The sequence below is a fragment of the Alligator mississippiensis genome, chromosome 13 (genome assembly GCF_030867095.1).
Source record: "Alligator mississippiensis isolate rAllMis1 chromosome 13, rAllMis1, whole genome shotgun sequence".
Lineage (NCBI taxonomy): Eukaryota > Metazoa > Chordata > Crocodylia > Alligatoridae > Alligator > Alligator mississippiensis.
In genome coordinates this window covers 25,628,645-25,647,907 of record NC_081836.1, presented here as the reverse complement: position 1 = coordinate 25,647,907, position 19,263 = coordinate 25,628,645, and the positions used below count along the sequence as shown (strand labels likewise).

Below are 19,263 nucleotides of genomic sequence, written 5' to 3'. Positions count from 1 at the left end.
GGCTCTACAGTGTAGAAGAAATCAAACTTCGCGTTGTGGTTGTATCAGAATTGACAGAGCCATCTTGGTTTATTTAAAGCTATACAAGTGATTACAGGGAGGGTTCTCAAAGGAACTCTGACCTCTACAAGTTTACAAGCGTATTTATACTTTAGACAGTGAGAAAGGATGCAGGGTTCAGACAAAGCAACCTTGAAAGAAACAGGAAGAAGTCGATCATTTGTTTGTCACACGTAAGCAGTTAACTTATTCAGAAAAGAACACTGTGTTTTGGGAACAGTTATCAGCTTCTGGTTCGAGGGAAAGGAGGAGGTTAACATCTGCACGCAGAGCTTAATATATCAAGACAAAACAAGGCATGAAGGTTTTTTCTTATCTTAGAACATTTTAAAACACATAGCATCAGCATCTTTTTCTCTTCTCTTTCTCTCACTTCTTAGTCAAGTAAGAGGCCTGGTTAAACTTATTTCCACATTCCCCCTTTTTGGGCCTTTTTTGGCCCAACATATTAGATATTTATAGCCACGAGCCTTTTAACTTTTAATTTTTCTTTCTCTTTACCTTTTTGCTATTTTAACATACATATCACAAAAGTTGGTCCAATTAAGGAATAAAGCAATTATGGGCACTCTTGTCGTTGTACTAGGAGGCAAGTGGGAACATATCCAACATTTAGAAACATTTAAATCTTTTGCATATTGATAAGACAATTGAAGAAAAGCGTTTTGGTGAGCATGCCAGTGTGGGAGTGATCTTTTTGACCTGTTTTGAAGTCTAGTCTGATTTACAAAGTTTCTTTTAGCTGGTGAGTCCTTAAGTTCATATAAGATGATCCAAAAGGAAAGACTGAGAAGTACCCAAGTCGCAACTAACCAACCCCACCTCAGGAACCAGGAACTAGGTAGAGGCCTTTTTCCTTTCCCGAAGGGCATAGTGGTGTCGTTGGGGTACATTTTCTTTGTTCTGTAGTGGTAAATCCTCTTCGCCAGTAGGTGCTTGGCTCACTACTGGTCTTGAGCTCTCCTGTTGGCAGGCGCTAGGTTCACTACCGGTCTGTGGTGGTTGATTACAAGGTTGATACGGAGGAGACTCTAGGTCTAACAGGGCTGACGTTTCTTACTGTGTGAAGCGTGGATCCACGTTTGGAGTCCTTGACACTTTATTGCAGTGTTGGTTGTCAGGAGTGCCTGGAATGGGCCTTTCCAGCGGGGTTCCAGCGATGACTTCCGTTGATGGACTTTTACATGGACCCAGTCACCAGGCAGGATGAAATGGCATGGCTCATCTGGTTCCTTGGGGAGAGTTGCTTGTACCTGTGAATGAAAAGCCTTAACACAATTCCTTAGTGCTGTACAGTAGTCTAAAATAATATCATCAAGTAAATGTATATTGCAAAAGTGGGAGGCAACAGGTGGTGAGGCGGGGAGCCTCATGGGTCTTCTCATCAGGATTTCATGTGGGCTAAGTCCAGTCTTTCGGTTGACAGTAGATCTCATACTCATAAGGGCTATGGGAAGTGTATCTGGCCATTTCAAGCGAGTCTCAGCACAAATTTTGGCCAGTTTGTTTTTTAAAATGCCATTTTGGCATTCCACTTGGCCTGAGGCCTGTGGATGGTACGGGCAATGAAAGTTCTGCTGGATTTGCAGGACTTTGCAGACTTCTTTCATTATCTGCCCAATAAAATGAGTTCCTCTATCGGAGTTTATGGATAAAGGAATACCAAACCTTGGAATAAAGTTTCTGAGCAATTTTTTGCTCACAGTGATGGTATCAGCTTTTGCACATGGGTAGGCTTCTACCCATCCAGAGAACATACATACAATAACAAGAACATATTCATAAGAACAACATTTCTGCATTTGAATAAAATCTATTTGTAAATTTACAAATGGCCTCCAAGGTGGGGGATATGCTGCTTTTCTTGTTTTTACAGGCTTTCCCACATTATGGGCTTGACAAATAGCGCAGGTATAACAGTATCGTTGAGCTACAGATGGAAAAGTTGGAGCAAACCAATCAAGCTTAACAGCTTCTATCATCCCCCCTTTGCTCACGTGTGCTATGCCGTGATGTATGCGAGCAAGATAGGGAAGAAGGACCATTGCGGCAACCAGGCAGCCGTCTGGGAAGCGCCACAAATGGTCAGGGTGTAACAAACACCCAGCCAGTCTCCACGTATATTTTTCTGGTTCTGGAGCCTGATCTTGGAGGAGGGCAACGTTGTGAAGACTTGCCAATGGAGACTGGTTAGTCGAGATAGGCAAAAACACAGGTGTAGCCTGAGGAGTGGAAATAGCCACAGCTTTGGCAGTAGAGTCTGCCAGAGCATTCCCACATGTAACATCATCATAAGGTTTCTGGTGAGCTTGGCATTTAATAATAGCAACAGCAGAAGGTAACTGTAAAGCATTTAACAAGGCATTTACATATGGACCATTACTAATTTTGGCACCTCTTGATGTGAGGAAGCCTCTTTGCTTCCAAAGTTGACCATAATCGTGTATAATACCAAAGGCATAGTGAGAATCAGTGTAAATATTAACAGAGGTACCAGAGGCTAGGGTGCAAGCCCTGGTAAGGGCCACAAGCTCAGCAACTTGAGCTGAATACACTTTGGGAAAGTGATGGCTTTCTATAACATCATATTGGGAACATCTTTTTCTCTTCTCTTACTCTCTGATCTTAGTCAAGTAAGAGGCCTGGTTAAACTTATTTCCACAACAGTTATTTGCTGTTGCCTTTGTGTTTCTCTTAACTTTTGCCTTGTTCTTCTAGACTGCAAACTGTTTAGGATACGTGTTTATTGTGCGTCTGTGCAAGCCCTACTCTTGTCAGTACTCCTAGGCACCATTTTAAGGGTGGTTAAGTGATCTTGTAAGTGCAAATAGCTGTGTTAAATAAGGATTTGACATTTCTGTATTTTCTTAGTCAGAATTTGAGCACACAGTTTTTGACCTTTTGTTTGTTACCTGAATAGGATTTTAAACTGTCTTCAGATGAGAGACTTCAGGCCATATTCTGCTGCCTGTTCCATTAATATTAATCCAAAATATCTCCAGTGGAGTCACCAGACTTACAGTCTTCTGGAAGTAATAAATGTTGAGGACAGTGTGGGACTCTATAGTCTCCAGGCCAAAATATCCCTCACATATTTAGTGCATAGCTCACTTCCCTTTCCATGCTGCTCAGTTTATATTAGGTCTGTAGTAGGTTTGTGATTTATAAAGATCTTCTGGATCACTGTAGTACACATTTACATATGAGAATGCAAAAGCCTAAGTATGAACGGAGGCCCATTGTACTGGCACCGTACAAGCAAGTTCTGGATTAGTGGTGTCTATATTGATTTAAATGTAAGAGCATTTGAGGAACATGCTTGAATAATGCTAGATTTTTGCACACAACAGAACATAAATACTTTCTTTTCTTCTGCTGTTAAACTGCATTGTGTATAACAGCATCCTTACGTAAGGTGAACTCTGATTTCCCTCTCTTGCATGTGTATCTAAAACCTGAAAAGCAGTGAAGCCCTTACAGTTGTTCTGCACTTGGGGGTAGTGGCAGGCTGTAAACTAGCTGTGAAAGGTTTGATGTAGCATTATTTCTTCGCCTTTGTGGCAGTAAAACTGGTGTGCTTTGGAAGTGGGCCAGGACAGACTTTGAGTCCTTGACTTTGTAAACAACTGTGTGGAACATCTGTATAAAGAATGCATGGCAGGATGTAGCAACTAGTGCACTCTCAAAAATAATTATAGCAGCCATATATATGGCTGCTCCACACTCTGTATGTATGCAGGATGATTCTTTTGTATCTGAATCCTTATACAGTCTCTTTAATAAAGTCCATTAGTTCTAATTTTGTATAAAAGGTAACAGTTTGATCTGTGGACCCCAAATAAATTGCATGCAATCCCAAATTATTATTGTAATTTTTAAATATAAAGACTATTGATTTCCATTCTTTGTATTGTTTTCATGTTATTTGGCTAACAAATGTACATGACAGATTATGATGGCAGGAGGCAAGGTTTGCTTATTGTATTTTATGTTATAAAATCTGTGTCACATAAGAGAGTGCACTGATGAGAACTTTATCATTTGATCAGCGTATTTCAACATGCGTTAGCCATCCATTATTCCTTTTCTCCACTGCAGCCATTTGCAAGAACACTAAGAAAGGGGCTTACTTTGCTGTCCCAGACGAAATTGCAGTATTGCTGTTTTACTTGCCTATCCTAAAATTAGTTTTTCATTTTCCTTTAAGTAAAAGAAAACTCCAGCTTTTGGCACCAACTATTTAAATTCCTCCATTTCAGTAGGCAGAAGCAGATCATCTCATCAGATGTGCTTGGAAAAGGATCATAGGGGGGAAAAAAATGTTTTTGCTTCTTGTAGAAATGAGGTAGAAATCATTATCCTGATCCTTAGTGTGTGTCACACTTTGAGCTTTGCTTTTCTAGAATTCTTTTGTACATGTAACATAGAATTTGTGCAAAACACTATATGTTATTCCAAGTCCTAGGATTTTTTAATTTTTTAATTAAATTACTTTATTTCTGAATAAATCTTTCTCTTTCTTACTCTATCAGATTTCAGGCTAGAGAAGAGCAGAACATTTGGCACAAAGTATCTTTAGAAGGCATTATGTCTATTCTTTTATTTATTTACATTGAAATTTGAAGTGGGAGTCTAGCTATAAGTAGATATAAATGATAAGCAAGTAAACTATGCTGCATGTGTACAGTGATGTACATATATATTTGTTTATAAGTTGTGCATTTTTGTTTCTTGGAAATGCAATATGGTATGGTTTTGATCCCCTTACAACAAAGAACCTTCACCCATTAAGCTTGTGACTCAGGTACACTTTCCTGCTTTCAGAGTGATACCCAAAATGTACAGAATTGTATTTTTTCCTTTCCTTGATATACAAATGTGAACAGTTGGGAGAAAGGATTGATAGTTTGTCTAAATTTAATAGAGTAATATTTTGGTGTAAGTTAAGCTTTGGGAAAAAATTGACAGTTACACTTTTCCCTTCAAGCAAAAATCACAAAATTTTTTTATCTTAAAAAAATCTAGACTTATTTTTACAAAAAAGTAAGGAACTGATGATCACTTGAACAATCCTGAGGTCCTGGTAGTAGGAGACTACCATTCATAGATTATTTAATAGAATGATAGAAAATTATATTTGGAAGGGACTTCAGGAAGTCATCTAGTCTAATGACCTGCTCAAAGCAGGACCAACCCCAACTATATAACCCCAGCCAAAGCTTTGTTTAACCAGATCTTAAAAACTTCCTAGGATGAAGATTCTACCACCTCTCTGACTAACCTGTTCCAGTGCTTCACTATCTGCTCCTCATGAGAGAAGTTTTCCTAATACCTGACCTAAACTTCCCTTGCTGCAATATTGTTTCCACCACCACTGGGAACAGTCTAGTTCCATCCTCTTTGTAAGCAACCTTCAGGTAGTTGAAGACTGCTATTTAATCACCTCTCAGTCTTCTCTTCTTCAGATTAAATAAGCCCAGTTCCCTTAGTCTTTCCTCATAAGTCATGTGCCCCTGCTCCCTAACCATTTTCTTGCCCTCTGCTGGACAAGGACTCAGTACTCCAGATGTGGCCTCACCAGTGCTGAATAGAGGGATACTCCCTTGATCTGCTGGCAACGTTCCTATGAATACAGCCCACTATGCCGTCAGCCTTCTTTGCAACATGGACATTCAGTTTATTGTCCACTGTAACACCCAGGTCCTTTTCTGCAGAGCTGCTGCTTAGTCAGTCAGTCCCCAGCCTGTACTAGTGCATGGGATTGTTCAATCCCAAGTGCAGGATTTTTCACTTGTCCTTATTGAACCTCATGAGATTTCTTTCAGCCCAATCCTCTAATTTATCAAGATCTCTCTGCATCCTAGCCCTACCCTGCAGTAGGGTAGGGCTCTACTACTCCGCCCAGCATGGTATCATCTGCAGACTTGTTGAGGGTGCACTCCATCCCATCTTCCAGGTTGTTGGTGAATATATTAAACAAAAACAGCCCCAGGACTGACCCCTAGCACACTTCACTTGATAGTGGCTGCCAAACAGACATTGAGCCATTGACTACTACCCTTTGAACCCAATGATCCAGCCAGTTTTCTGTCCATCTTACAGTCCATTCGTCCAACCCATACTTATTTACCTTGCTTGCAGGAATGTTGTGGGAGACCATATCCAAAGCTTTGCTAAAGTCAAAGTACAAGACATCCACTACTCCTCCTGGATCCACAGAGCCAATCATCTTGGCATAAAAGGCAATCAGGTTAGTCAGGCATGACTTGCCCTTGGTGAATCCATGCTGACTGTTGCTAATCACCTTCTCCTCCAAGTGCTTAGAAATGAATTCTTTGAGGATCTACTCCATGATTTTTCCAAGAACTGAGGTGAGGCTGACCATTCTGTAGTTCTCTGGATCCTCCATCTTCCCTTTCTTAAGTATGGACACTATATTTGCCCTTTTCCAATCATTTGGGACCTCTGCCAATCATCACAAGTTTTCAAAGATGATGGTCAGTGGCTCTGCAATCCATCAGCCAACCCCCTCAGTTCTCTTGGGTGCATTGCATCTGGCCTCACGGACTTGTACATGTCCATCTTTTCTAAATAGCTCCTAACCTGTTCTTTTGCCACTGATGATGCTCACCTCCTCCCCAAACTGTTGCCAAGTGCTGTAGACTGGAAGCTTTGCCTGTGAAGTCTTTGCCTGTGAAGACTGAGGTGAAAAAGGCATTGAGTACGCTGGCCTTTTCTGCATCATCTGTCACTAGGTTGCCTCCCCTGTTTATTTACTAAGGGACCCACAGTTTTCCTGATCTTCCTTTTGTTGCTGCCATACTTGTAGAAACCCTTCTTGTTACCCTTTATGTCTTTTGCTAGCTGCAATTCCAATTGCGCTTTGGCTTTCGTGATTTCATCCCTGCATGCCCGAACAGCACTTTTATACTCCTCCCTAGTCGTTTGTTCAAGTTTCCACTTCTTGTAAGCTATTTTTTTGTGTGTTTTAGCTCACTGAAGAGTTATCCGATAAGCCAAGCTGGTCTTCTGCTGTATTTACTTCCTGCACATTAGGATGGTTTGTTCCTGCGCCCTCAGTAAGGTTTCTTTAAAGTACAACCAGCAGACCTGGACTCCTTTCCCCATCAGACTGGCCTCCTAGGGGATCCCATCAGTTTGTGCTGGAGTCTGCTTTTCTGAAGGGTCTTTACTCTGCTGTTCTCCTTCCTTCCTTTCCTCAGGATTCTGAACTCAGTCATCTCGTGGTCACTGCTGTCCAAGTTGCCATCCACTACTACATTCCCCACCAATTCTTCCCTGTACGTGAGCTGCAGATCAAGAAGAGCATGATTAGCTTGTCCAGCACTTGCACCAGGAAGCTGTCCCTAACACTCTCCAAAAACTTCTTGGATTGCCTGTGCACTACTGTATTGTTCTTCCAATAGATGTTAAGGTGCTTGAAGTCCCCCATGAGAGTCAGGGAGACTTCTGTGACTGGGAAATTTCTGCTAGCTGTTTGAAGAAAGCCTGTTGAAAGTCTCTGGGTTGGGGTCAGAGGAGAAAGCAACAAGGGTGACTGCTATAGACCACTAGACCAGGAGGATAGAGGTGTATGAGGCTATCACCAGTTTCATACTGTACCTCTGAGCAATCATGCAGCTCTTTTACATAAATTGCAACTCCTCCTCCTCTTCTCTCCTGCCTGTCCTTCCTGAACAGTTTATACCCATCCATGACAGTGCTCCAGTCATGCGAGCTATCCCACCAAGTCTCTGCTGTTCCAGTCCCATCATAGTGCCAGGGCTGTGCGAGGACTTCCTCCTTGTTTCCCAGGCTCTGTGCATTCATTTGAGAAGTGGCATCCTGTTCCCAACCCTAACAATAGTTAGGAAAATATCTTTAAATTAACCTTCACTCTTGAGCACTAAGAATGCATTCCTGTTTGGCAAAGCGTTTGGATGGTAGAGTATTGATTTGTGTGGTACAATGGGAGGAAAAGTAATATTGTGGTAGAGCATGTAGTTCTGCTACAAATTGGCTAAGTGTAGTCCCAGATAAATGTAAAATAGATGTGAATTTTGTGTGCACGTGGGTTGGAGGGTGGGGTGGGGGTGTGTTTCAACACTTAACAAAAAAGGTTATTGAAAAAGTCTGATTTGGAGAGAGGGATGTTGAAGTAAAAACTGAATTGGTTATATATTTGTAGCATATGTTTGCATATTTTTGAATGATTGTAGATGAACATAGTGTAGGTTTCAGGTTTTCTGTGGCAATGGAGTATGGGAGATGTATTTTTTTTTTGTTTGATTAAAAGTGCTTTTAAGCATTACCATTTACAGTTGGACCTGCAGCTTTCCATCCTGTTGATCTTTGTTTCATACATCAATATATGTTCTAATTTTCAACTTTTTGAGAGGTGCTTTGATAGACTCAAGGTGCTCTTCGGAAAATGCCAGCTTTTAATTTTCACTTGATTTTTGAAAAATAATAGGGCAATTCTTCAGTTGCAAAGAACTCAAAAAGACCACAGCAGATAAGAATGTTTTTAACACTAAGGATTCCTGTTTCAAATCTCTGGGTTTCTCTTGTGAATCATATTTGCATGCCTAGTGATAATGTTTCTTGGCACCCCACAGCACCCTGAAAGGATCTCAAAGCACCCTAGCATTATGCAGCACCCTGATTGAGGATCACTGGCCTAATGGCTAAAGGGCTGGAAGTTGTAAGCTATGGATTTTATACCAGATAGGCCTGGCTCTCCTCACTGTAAGTTTAGGCAAGTCATTTAATTATTTTGTGCCTATTTTGATCAGCAGGCACTGCTGGTCATATGAGCAGCAGTGCCTGCCTGGCTGCCTGTCTGGTGCACAGTGCTGCTCTGCATTCCTGCCAGTCTCCGGCCCGGGACTTCTGACCAACCAGCTGGGAACGGGCTACAGAATCCTGGAGTGTCCCAGCCAAACCAGGGAAGTATGGTGACCCTACCTCTGGGTGTGTGTAGATGAAATGGGGGCCCTAAATTGAAGCAGTGGGTTTTAAAAAACACCACTTCAACTTAGGGCTGATTAAACCCTTGTGTCATGCACACACACTGCTGACTTACCTGTCTCTCCGGCAGGGAGGGGAGGGCGAGCTGCTGGCAGGCAGAGCAGTCCCGGGTGGGGCTGGTGCTTCCCTCCGTGGCGGCAGTGGCCACCCCCCCAGGTGGCACCTGCACGCAGGCACCCAGCTCAGGCAGTCCCAGGGGCACTGCAGCCATGGAGGAAAGCACCAGGCCCCCACATAGCTCAGGCAGGCAGGCAGGGGTGGGGAGATCAGGCTCACTGCTTTGCTTTTCTTGGGCAGAGCCTGCTTTCCCAGGCTGCCGGCAGAGCTGTGGAGCTGCACGGACACCAGAGCTTCGCTGTGTGGCTATAGGGCAGCAAACTAAAACTCCTCAAAGTTTTAGTTTGCTGTACCCTGAGTCATTTAAGTCGCATTATGCTGCTGAACTTCCTACAGCGGCTGGAATTAATGCACAGTATGCTGCCGAAGCATGCAAACACTGACACCGTTAAAGCGGTGCAGAAGCATTTAGCCCACTTTAAAGCGTCATGCATGCATGCCTCTTGTTTTGTCTAAACACAGCCTTTGAGTCTCCAAAAGGAGAAATCAAGGCTATTTAGAAGTTTTCACTTGAGCTGATTGACTCCAAGAGTGCCTGCCACTGCATTTGACAGAGGTCTTGGGGATGTGTTAGCAGGAGCCTGTCAAGAAACTGCCTGGGTTAGACATGCTGACTTATTACACACAGCAGGATAATGAAGCAAAAAAGCCAAAATAAACTGCTTCCATGCTGATGGCTGGCATAAAAAATTCTGACCTTTGCAAGGTTGTTTTCATTTTAGCTACGTCTTAATTAGTTATAAGCTATATATAAAGAAAAGGTGAAAATAATAATCTTTCTTCTAATACTTTGTGTGAATGCTGAGAACACAAGACTGGGGGTATGTGGTGTGATCCTTCTCCTGACCCTTACTCTTCTGTGACCTTGAGGAAACCACTTAGCCTAGTTGGGCCTCCTTTTGCTTTAGTATAATAATTACCTTACATCACAGGGATGTCAGGACATTTAATCCTGTTGAGTATGTAAAGTGCTTAAAGTAGCTAGAGTGAAAATGCTAAATAAGTGAAAAGCATAGTTATAATGGCTATTATGAATGCATATGGCATCAGCTTGATACAAAGCCAGTTGAAGTCAGAAGAATCTTAAGGTGCTGTTGACTCAGCTGGACCCTTATTAATATGTGTGGAATTCAGAGTGTTTAATTAATTGGTTCTCGGCCTTTTTAGAGTTGAAGCACCTCTCAGACAATGCCAGATCTTATTTTCGAGTCTCTTTGACTACAGAAAAAAAATAGAGCAGATCTTCTGTTGCAAAGAACTCGGAAAGACCACACCAGGTCAAACTGTTTTTAACACTGTGGATGCCTCTGGGTTTATCTTGTGAAGCATGTTGGCACACCTAGCAGTGCTAACATTACATGACAACCCACAGCACCCTTGAAAGGATCTCAAGGCATGCAATAGTGCCACGACATCCTACCTGAAAATCACTGATTTAGTTACAGTCAAAACATACTTGCCACATACATCAAGATAGATGGGAATCTAGATAATACTGTATTGATGCACAAAATTTTTTATTAATTATATTTACTCAGCGTTACTAGTTACTTTTACAATTTTTGGTTGATAACATGATCTTGAAGGGAAGGAGGTGATTGGTGGCAATTCCCCCCTTTCTTTGGGCTCTGAGATTCCAGAAAAGGGAAATTTCTATGACTTCTTCAGCCAAAAGCCTCTTAAGACTTCTTTTTTCCCCCCTGTTGAGTATTGTTCTTGTTTTATTTGGAATCTCTTTTCAAGGATAAGACCTAGACGTTTAATTATAAAAAGTGAAAGTTTAGTATTGCTGTGTTCTAAGTAGGGTTGGGTGTTTCACTGGTCAAATAAAATTTGGTCAATTGACCAAATATTGGTAAAAAATTGTAAAATATTGCCAATAGGTTCAAATAATACACAGGAAAAGTACAAATTTTTCCTTAAGAAATGTGTCAAAAAGCAATAAAAAATTATGCTTCTATCAAGAAAACTACAAAAAAAAAAGAAGCTTTTTTTGTGTAAAATAATGTTTGACTGTGTAACCTCCCATGCCTATCACCCGAGCGTCGCATGTCTGGGTTCTTCTCGAACCTCACCGTGGCTTCATGGGCTGCACGGCCAAGCTATTGGGAGTGGCCTCGGGTCAGTTCCCCAGGGGTCCCTCCTGCCACATCTTTGATGGTAAATAGTTTCCTGTCAGGAGGACAACGTCTGGTCCTGCCTCCCCTGGTATTTTCCCTCAGCTGTCCTCGCAGTTATTTTTTCTCGGGGATCCACCTCCCCTACACCCTTCCTAATGCCAACCGCAATGTTGTCTGTCAGGGCCGATATTCTGGCCCTCCCTGGTGCTTGGTCCCTTAGGGGCTGCGGTCGTTGGCTACTGGTGGTATTCATACTGAGCATCCCCCGTGGCCCCTCTTTGCTCTTGGCTTACGCAGTGTCTGACCCTGCCCCCTTGACGTGTCGTTTCCTCCCCAGGTCTGGTACCTGCTGCCTTTTGTCCGCATCAGGGTTCCATCCCCATTGTCTCTGCCAGTGTCCCAGTTGCTGCTGCTGCTGACTTCCATCCATGCCAGCCCCATGAGCAACTTCTTGGGCCCTCACTGGCCCAGTGTTCCCATTGCGCTCCCCTTCCAAGGGAGCCACCACGTCCCCTCACCAGGATCACCCGGGTGTTATGGCTCCTCTGAGCCAGTTGGGGACACTGCTTCTGGTCCTCCCAGCTTCCTTCCTGCTGGGCCTTTTATCTTGGTGCCGGGCGTCTGCCCGGCCAATCGCCCTGGCATGCTTTTATAAAGTGCGCCCAGGTGGACATGGGAGCTGTTCCTGGCTCCACCATGGGTTTTTCCTTTGATCTTTGCCCGCGGTGCACTTTCACCGTGATCGGCTGCTGGCGTGGCGTCCCGCTGCCTCTCCTCCAACTCAGGTAAGTTTTCTCCACAGACTGGTTAAAAAAATATGCAGTCAATTGACAGGTCATTTGACAAAATTTGACTGGTGAATTGACCAGCTTGCCAACACTAGTTCTTAACAACATTACAAATTACTTTTTTATATTTAATTTTCAGTCCATTAAATGTCAGTTCTGGGTACTAGGTCTTACCCATAGGGTCCCCATGATCTATATTTTTCTCTCTCTTTTGCATTCTGTGTTTTTGACTAAAGTGGGGAGAGGGAGAAGACCCTTACAAATGAACTAGCAAACGAAAAATCCAAAATAGAAATCTTCAGCATTCAAGAAGTTTTGCTTTGATTTGAAGCAATTCAGGTAATCTGTACTAATTTTCCTTCAAATATTGTAGACCTATTCCAGACCCAACCTATTCCTTTACTTGTTTTTAAGATTTTGGGAGGCTTCCAGGAAGAGAATTTTAGAGTGAGATTACATGTTAGAATTAGCAAGGACTCATCTACATGAGACATTTATTGCAGAGCCACCTAATTTAGGTCTGCAGTAAAGTCTCAGTGTCTATACATGTAGCCCCATTAGGCTGCAGTAAATTAATTAACTCTGCCATAGGTTAGTACAGGGGTGGGCAAAATGCAGCCCGGGGGCTGGATGTGGCCCGCCAGGCCATTCTATCCAGCCCTTGGGACCCCTAAAAATTTAGAAAATTAATATTTATCTGCCCCTGGCTGTCTATCATGCGGCCCTCGATGGCTTGCCAAAACTCAGTAAGAGGCCCTCTGCCCAAAATAATTGCCCGCCTCTGGGTTAGTACTTGTAAATACAAGTACTATCCTATGGTGGTGTTCTTTAGTGCACAGCAGTGCACATGTAGACATTGACCTGGCTGGCTGGGGCATGAGGTGCTTCATTGCGGTGGCTGCTTGCCAACTAGCCCTGTACTGGAGCACACTTGTGCCCCAGCCAGCCCCTCTGCAGCATGTTGATCAGGGTCAGAGCAGCCCTGGGCTGGCAGGCTGACTCCCGGGGCCCCCTGCCAGCCAAGGGCTGCTCTGACCTGGCTCACCGTGCTGCGGTCCTGGGTGCATGTGTAAATGTGGCATACGGGATGAACAAACTCCAACGGGATGTCCACTGGAATTTATTGTATCTCATTGATTTCATGTGTATACTTGCCCTGTGTTAAGGTTAGTGCTAGTGAATTCAGAGTTAATACCTTCTCTAAGGTGCACTGCTAAAACCTACCACTAGAGAGCTGGCAAGCAGTGGTGTGGCTAGGAACTGCAAGTCTGCTCCGTGCCTGCTCTGCTCACCAGCTCTCTAGCCACAGTATAGGCCAGGGGGGAGTGAGGGGAAAGAAGGCCCCTTCCCTAAATTGCTTGGATCACCCCCTCTGCCTCTGGTTCCACCCTTCATCCTGGAATCGCCACCCCTTCCAGATTGGCCCTGCCATCCTAATCAGCCCAAGGGCAGCAGCACTGGGGAGGTTCCTCTCCCTGCCTGCTTTCTAGGCTCTCTGCAGCCTGTGTTGTCCACATGCACACAACCCCAAACCCGACCTGGCCCTGCAGCTGCCTGGCAGCTCCTTGCTGCTCTATCCCTTGCCCCCTGCTTCCCCTTTAGTTGCAGGACCTGGCAACTGAACTGTGGTGGAGGTGGCAATTCAGGGGCAGAGGGGGCAGCAGTCTGGCTGCCCCCTTCCCCCTGACTCATCTGCCTCCTTCCCCTGTTTTTCCTCCCTCCCTCCCCACTTGCTCCATCCCCACCTACCTGTTGGCCAGCTCTTCCAAGCGGTCAGTCCAAGGCCTTAGCATTCTGGATGGTCACTAGTCCATCGGGGAGCAGTGCTTCTTGGGATACTGGAGGACTGCAAATTCATGATTTTTATGTCAGATGAATACCCAAAAGTTAGCTTAATTCAAGATGGTTGCACAGCTCAAAGATAATCCTGGCCTGACATAGTGTAGTTTTAAGATGCCTAAAGGACATTTAGCATTAGTTAAGTAATGTTTGGCCATTCAAGTTCTCAATGCTCTTAACATGACCTAATTGAAATGTGTTATCTCACCCAAGCATTAAAGAAAAGGCTGTTATACAGAGCAACTTGGGCAGCAGTGACCACAAGGTGATTGAGTTCAGGATTCTGAGGAAAGGAAGGATGGGGAGCAGCAGAGTTAATGACCCTGGACTTCAGAAAAACAGACTTTGATTCCCACAGGGAACTGATGGGCAGGATGCCCTGGGAGGCCAGGCTGAGGAGGGAAAAGAGTCTAGGAGAGCTGGTTGTATTTTAAAAAAACCTTGCTGAATGCACAGGAACATACCATCCTGATCTGCAGGAAGAATAGCAAATATGGCAAGTGACCAGCTTGGCTTAGCAGAGAGCTCTTCAGTGAGCTTATATACAAAAAGGAAGCTTACAAGAAATGGTAGCTTGGACAAACAACTTTGGATGATTATAAGAATATTGCTCAGGCATGCAGGGATGAAGTCAGGCCAAAGCACAACTGGAGTTGCAGCTAGCAAGGGATGTGAAGGGTAACAAGAAGGGTTTCTAGAAGTATGTTAGCAACAAGAGGAAGATCAGGGAAAGTGTGGGTCCCTCACTACTCAGTGCCTTTTACCTCAGACTTCACAGGCAAAGTAAGCTACTGGACTACTGCACTTGGCAGCACACTTTGGAGAGAAGATGAGCAGCCCTCAGTGGTGAAAGAACAGGTTAGGGACTAAGCTAGAACCAATTGGGCTAGGGAAAGGAGCTAGAACCAATTGTCCCCCCACTTTCTTTGAGGCCAGTGTCCTCTTCAGTGAACCATACTCCCTTTTGCTTACTTTCCTTCTTCCAATCCCTGCATATCTTCCCCTGCTGACTGCCCATTTGACCTGCTTCACAAAGAGGGCTAGAGAGTGCCCTGGGCTTAGGCCAGAGGTGGCTGACCTGTGGCACAAGTGGCATGGGCAGTCTCTGTGTGTGGTATGTGGCAGACTGGCGACAAGACAGGCAGCACAGTGGCAGGAAGCAGAAAGCAGAGCAGCAGATTGGACAGGGGAAGGTGAATCAGAGTGGCACTCAGGGTATGGGGGAACTTTGTAGCCTGCCTACCAGAAAGGTTGCCTCCCACTGGCTTAGGCAGTGCCTACCCTGTAGCATGGTAGGTGGAGCACTTGGCTTGGAAGCAGGGGATATAAGTTCAGATCCCATTGGTGAGGGCTAGAAGCTATATTACTGATTCTCAGCCAGGGTACAGGGGCATTCTTGGGTGTACTGAGAGCCTTTGAGGAGTAGGTATAAGAAGATAAGCCAGTAAGGGAAAGCTCAGGCTTCAGGTCTGAGGAGAAAAACAAATAAGGGCAGGCTCAGGCTCTCCCTGCCTGACTGCTCCTCACTCCCACCCCCATAAGGAGGTAAGCACTGTAGTAAATAGTTTCTGAAATGTGCTGTTTCATTCACAAAAGTTGTGGAGGGGTGCCTTGAGTTTGATGTGAGATGCCTGGATTTAAAAAAGTTGAGAAACACTGGTGTATATATTTTTCTCCCTAGTGAAATGCTTTCGCCGCCACCCTATTGATCTAAACGGTGGGAGGGTCCTTTCCTGCTGTCAGACACTCAGTTGGGTTTTTTTTCTCTCACTAAAGTTTTGGGAACTTAAAAGGCATTACATACCTCCCTGGCAATTCTGTTCTACCCAGAACCTCCACAGCCATAATGTAGCCTTCTAAACATGCCCAGAAGGACAGCATGAGGTGAGTGTAGCCGGGCACGTGCAAATAGCACAGGACTGGAATGGCTGCTTGTCTTGCATATGTCACAGTGGGCTGGCACGGGACTCATGCTGCATGTAGCGCCCTGCTCGATTGGCCCTTTGTTCTGGTTCTGGCACGGCCTGTTCCAGGCTGGCCTTCTGTGCTGGCTCTGGAGCCAGTCTGGTGGGGTGCATCATGCAGTGTGCACCCCAGAGTAATCCCCTGTGCTGTGTGCAGAGTATGTGACGCTAGGTCCAGCCTGCCTGCCGCATGCAGTGCCTGGGGCTGGGACTGGCATGTGAGGTTGGTCCAGCAGTGTACAGGCAGGATCATATGGCTCCATGGGCCAGCTGTGGCCTGCAGGCTGTATGTTTGATACCCCTGCAATACAACATCCTGCTCTGAATCCCTCTTACAGTTGTTAATATAGATGGAGTAATGACAAGACCTTTCCCTAAATTAAGCTTGCAAGTTAGATTGTCATAGTAATCAGTATAAACATTCCCTAGCATTTCTCACGAGGTTTTGTTAATCTAGGTTAGAAGCTGAGTTTCATGTCTTCATATTTAGAGTTTCACATCTAAATGAACAGTTATACTAACTCAGTAAAGAGAAATTTATTCACAAATCACTTGGACGTGTTGTGGTTTGTGGTGGCAGATCCATGGGAAAAACAGATTCAGTCACAGACTTTCAAAATGGATTCCTGGTTGTGTAAAGTGAGCATATGACATTAATAGGATGATTCCTGCAGTTACTATTAGAGCCATTTGATGGGAGAAGGTGGGAAGCAAGCAACATCTGCAGCATGCTTCAGTAGAGTTCCCATAGCTGATATATGTAGAGCAGTCACATGGAGCTCAACTCATTTGTTTACAAACTATTACTCCTTTGTTATAATGTCAAAGTCAAATGCAGAATTTGGATGCTGAGTCCTCAGTCTTCATTCAGATGAATCCATAACTGTTGCCTTTGTCAGAAGCAAACTGCCAATTGGCACAAATAGGATCATGGAAAAGCAGAGCTGGAAGAGACCTGAGGAGGTCATCTAGTCCAACCCCCTCCTTAAGGCAGGATCATTCCTATCTAACCCATTCTATACAAATGTTTGAGTAATTTATTTTTAAAACTGCACGAACAGCCCCCTCTCATAACTGCAAGGCACAACGGCTGCATGTACACGGCACAAAATTTCCTGTTTACGCCGCTGCAGCTGTTTCTGTTTGCACGAGCAGGATTTCTCACCACTTTAAAAGTCTTTTTGGCACATTAAACTAAAGCTGCTCAGACATAGTTTAATTTGCGTCACCACCAATTATGTCATCATATCTATGGTTTTGTGGCATGTAAACAAGGAGTGACTCAAAGACTTATAGTTACTTTCTTTTGCCACCAGGTAGTGCTGCACTATTTCTGTACTTCAGGTCTTTGGCCAGTAAGTGCCTGTTATTTGCTGCTGTTATTTTATTTCATTTTTTTGGCTTCTGTCCATCCCTCCCTCCTCCTGTTCCCACAGCTGACTGCAGGCAGCTAGGCCATGGTACAGGGGGGCATCTCTAGTAGTTACCCTAGCACAGACTACTTAATGCCGAAAGAAATGGAAAAGCAACCCGTATTGCCACTTGCTGTTGTATACTACCCTCTGCTAGTGTATAGATACAAGTGTATATAGTGTATAGATAGTGTTTTAGTAAACAATGCTGTATAGATACAGAGGTGCTGGGGAGGAAAATCCTGACTTTTTTTCTATTTTTTTTTTTTATTATTTTCCTATTAATTTAACAATTTTTAAAATTTTCTGTAATTTATTTATTATCTAGATTTTTTTTTAAAAGATGCCTTTTTGTCAATGTCTGGGCACTGCATTGGGCTTGGGGCCTGGAATGCACGGCCTTAGGGCCCCAGTGGGGAGTGGGACGGAGCTGTGAGCAGCTCGTCTGGGGAGTGGGGGCGGGGGTTTGGCTCCCTGCCACTGCAGGCACTTGGGGAAGGGGGGAGGTGGCACGTTCCCCCAAGATCTGTGCACAGGGTGGGGGTGGACTGTCCACAGTGGGCTCAGGCCCCCTACCCTGCTACTTTCTCCCCAGGGCCTCTGCAGCCCAGTGGATGGGATCCGGCACAGCAGGAGTGGGGCTGGGTGGGGAAGCTCCTTACTGCTACAATCCCCACATTGCCCTGGGCAAGTGGCCCCTGCCTGCTCAGCAGCAGCAGGGGTGGCAGCATGGAGTTGTGCCCCTCACTGCTGCCTGGCAGGCAAGGGGCACCTCACCATGGCAGTGTGGAGTTCCCAATGGCAGAAACAAGCTTCCCCTCCCAGCCCTGCTCTGCCTTGCTGTGCAGGGTCCCACCTGCTGGGCTGCAGAGGCCCCAGGGAGAGGGCAGCAGGGCAGGGAGCCTGAGTGCATAGAGGGTAGTCTGCACCCACCCTGCTCTCATGGGCTGCACTCCAGCTGTGCTGCCCATTGGGGAGGGGGACCTGGGCTCTACACTTCGCTCCACTGCAGCAGCTGCTGCCTCCTGTGGATGGCAGCTGGGGCTCAGGCACTGCTGTGGGGGACAGGGGGCTACAGAACCAGGTCCCTGGCCCTGTAGTCCTGGCAGCTGAGGGCCCCCTGCAGCAGGGCTGGGAGGAGTGAGGAGCTGTGGGTGGGGAGTGAGGGGTCTGAACCTGCACCCTGGTGAGCAAAGGGGACAGGGGGACCGCTGATTTTCCATGATGAAAAACCCAAAATCAAATCCAAAATTTATAGGTATTTAGAATTTATTTTATTACTAGCAAATTGCCCATCAAGAATGCCTGGGGGGGGGGGAGGGGGATGGTGATGGAGCTGTGTGTCTGCCCCCCTCCTCATCACCGCTGCCTCCAGGGAGCAGGGCTGGCAGGCAAGGCCAGCACCACTGGTCTCACCCCGTTCTTTGTCCCCGCTCTCATGGTGGTGTTCTGCTGCCACCTGTTGTCTGGAATGCTCTTGGAGCACTCTGATTGCTTGTTTCGGACAACCAATTAGAGTGCGAATAAAGCATTACAGACAGACAGACTAAGACTTTTATAATATTAGAATAGTGATTGAGGCACTGCTAGGCTTCCAAATTACTTTAAAATTGTAAATACATCAATAAAACATTGTGTTCAGTTGATATATATTATAGTGTAATTTAATTTTAATTATGGATTTTGGCTTTTTTAATCGGAGACCTTGCAATTTTTTAAAATCAGAGAATTTGCAGTTTTTAAACAGAGAAAACCAGGATCCCTGCTCATTACATACAAAAAAATAATCCTTAGTCTTAAATACGCAAGCCAAACCTTCAGTCTTTCTATAGGCAGTCAGAGAGGGCCCTGTAGTTCTGGTCCTTCCTAGAGATCAGTTCCTCTGGGTCTCAGTCTGCTATTTGTCCATAAGCAGCTCCTTCCCCCATCTTGA

At 44.8% G+C, this 19,263-nt stretch overlaps 1 protein-coding gene across 6 annotated transcripts in view; it reads left to right on the top strand.

Annotated features, from left to right (window-relative positions):
* The window catches only part of CLUAP1 (clusterin associated protein 1), a 366,633-nt gene that overhangs the window by 181,364 nt on the left and 166,006 nt on the right, over positions 1–19,263 (top strand). The window lies entirely within an intron of this gene.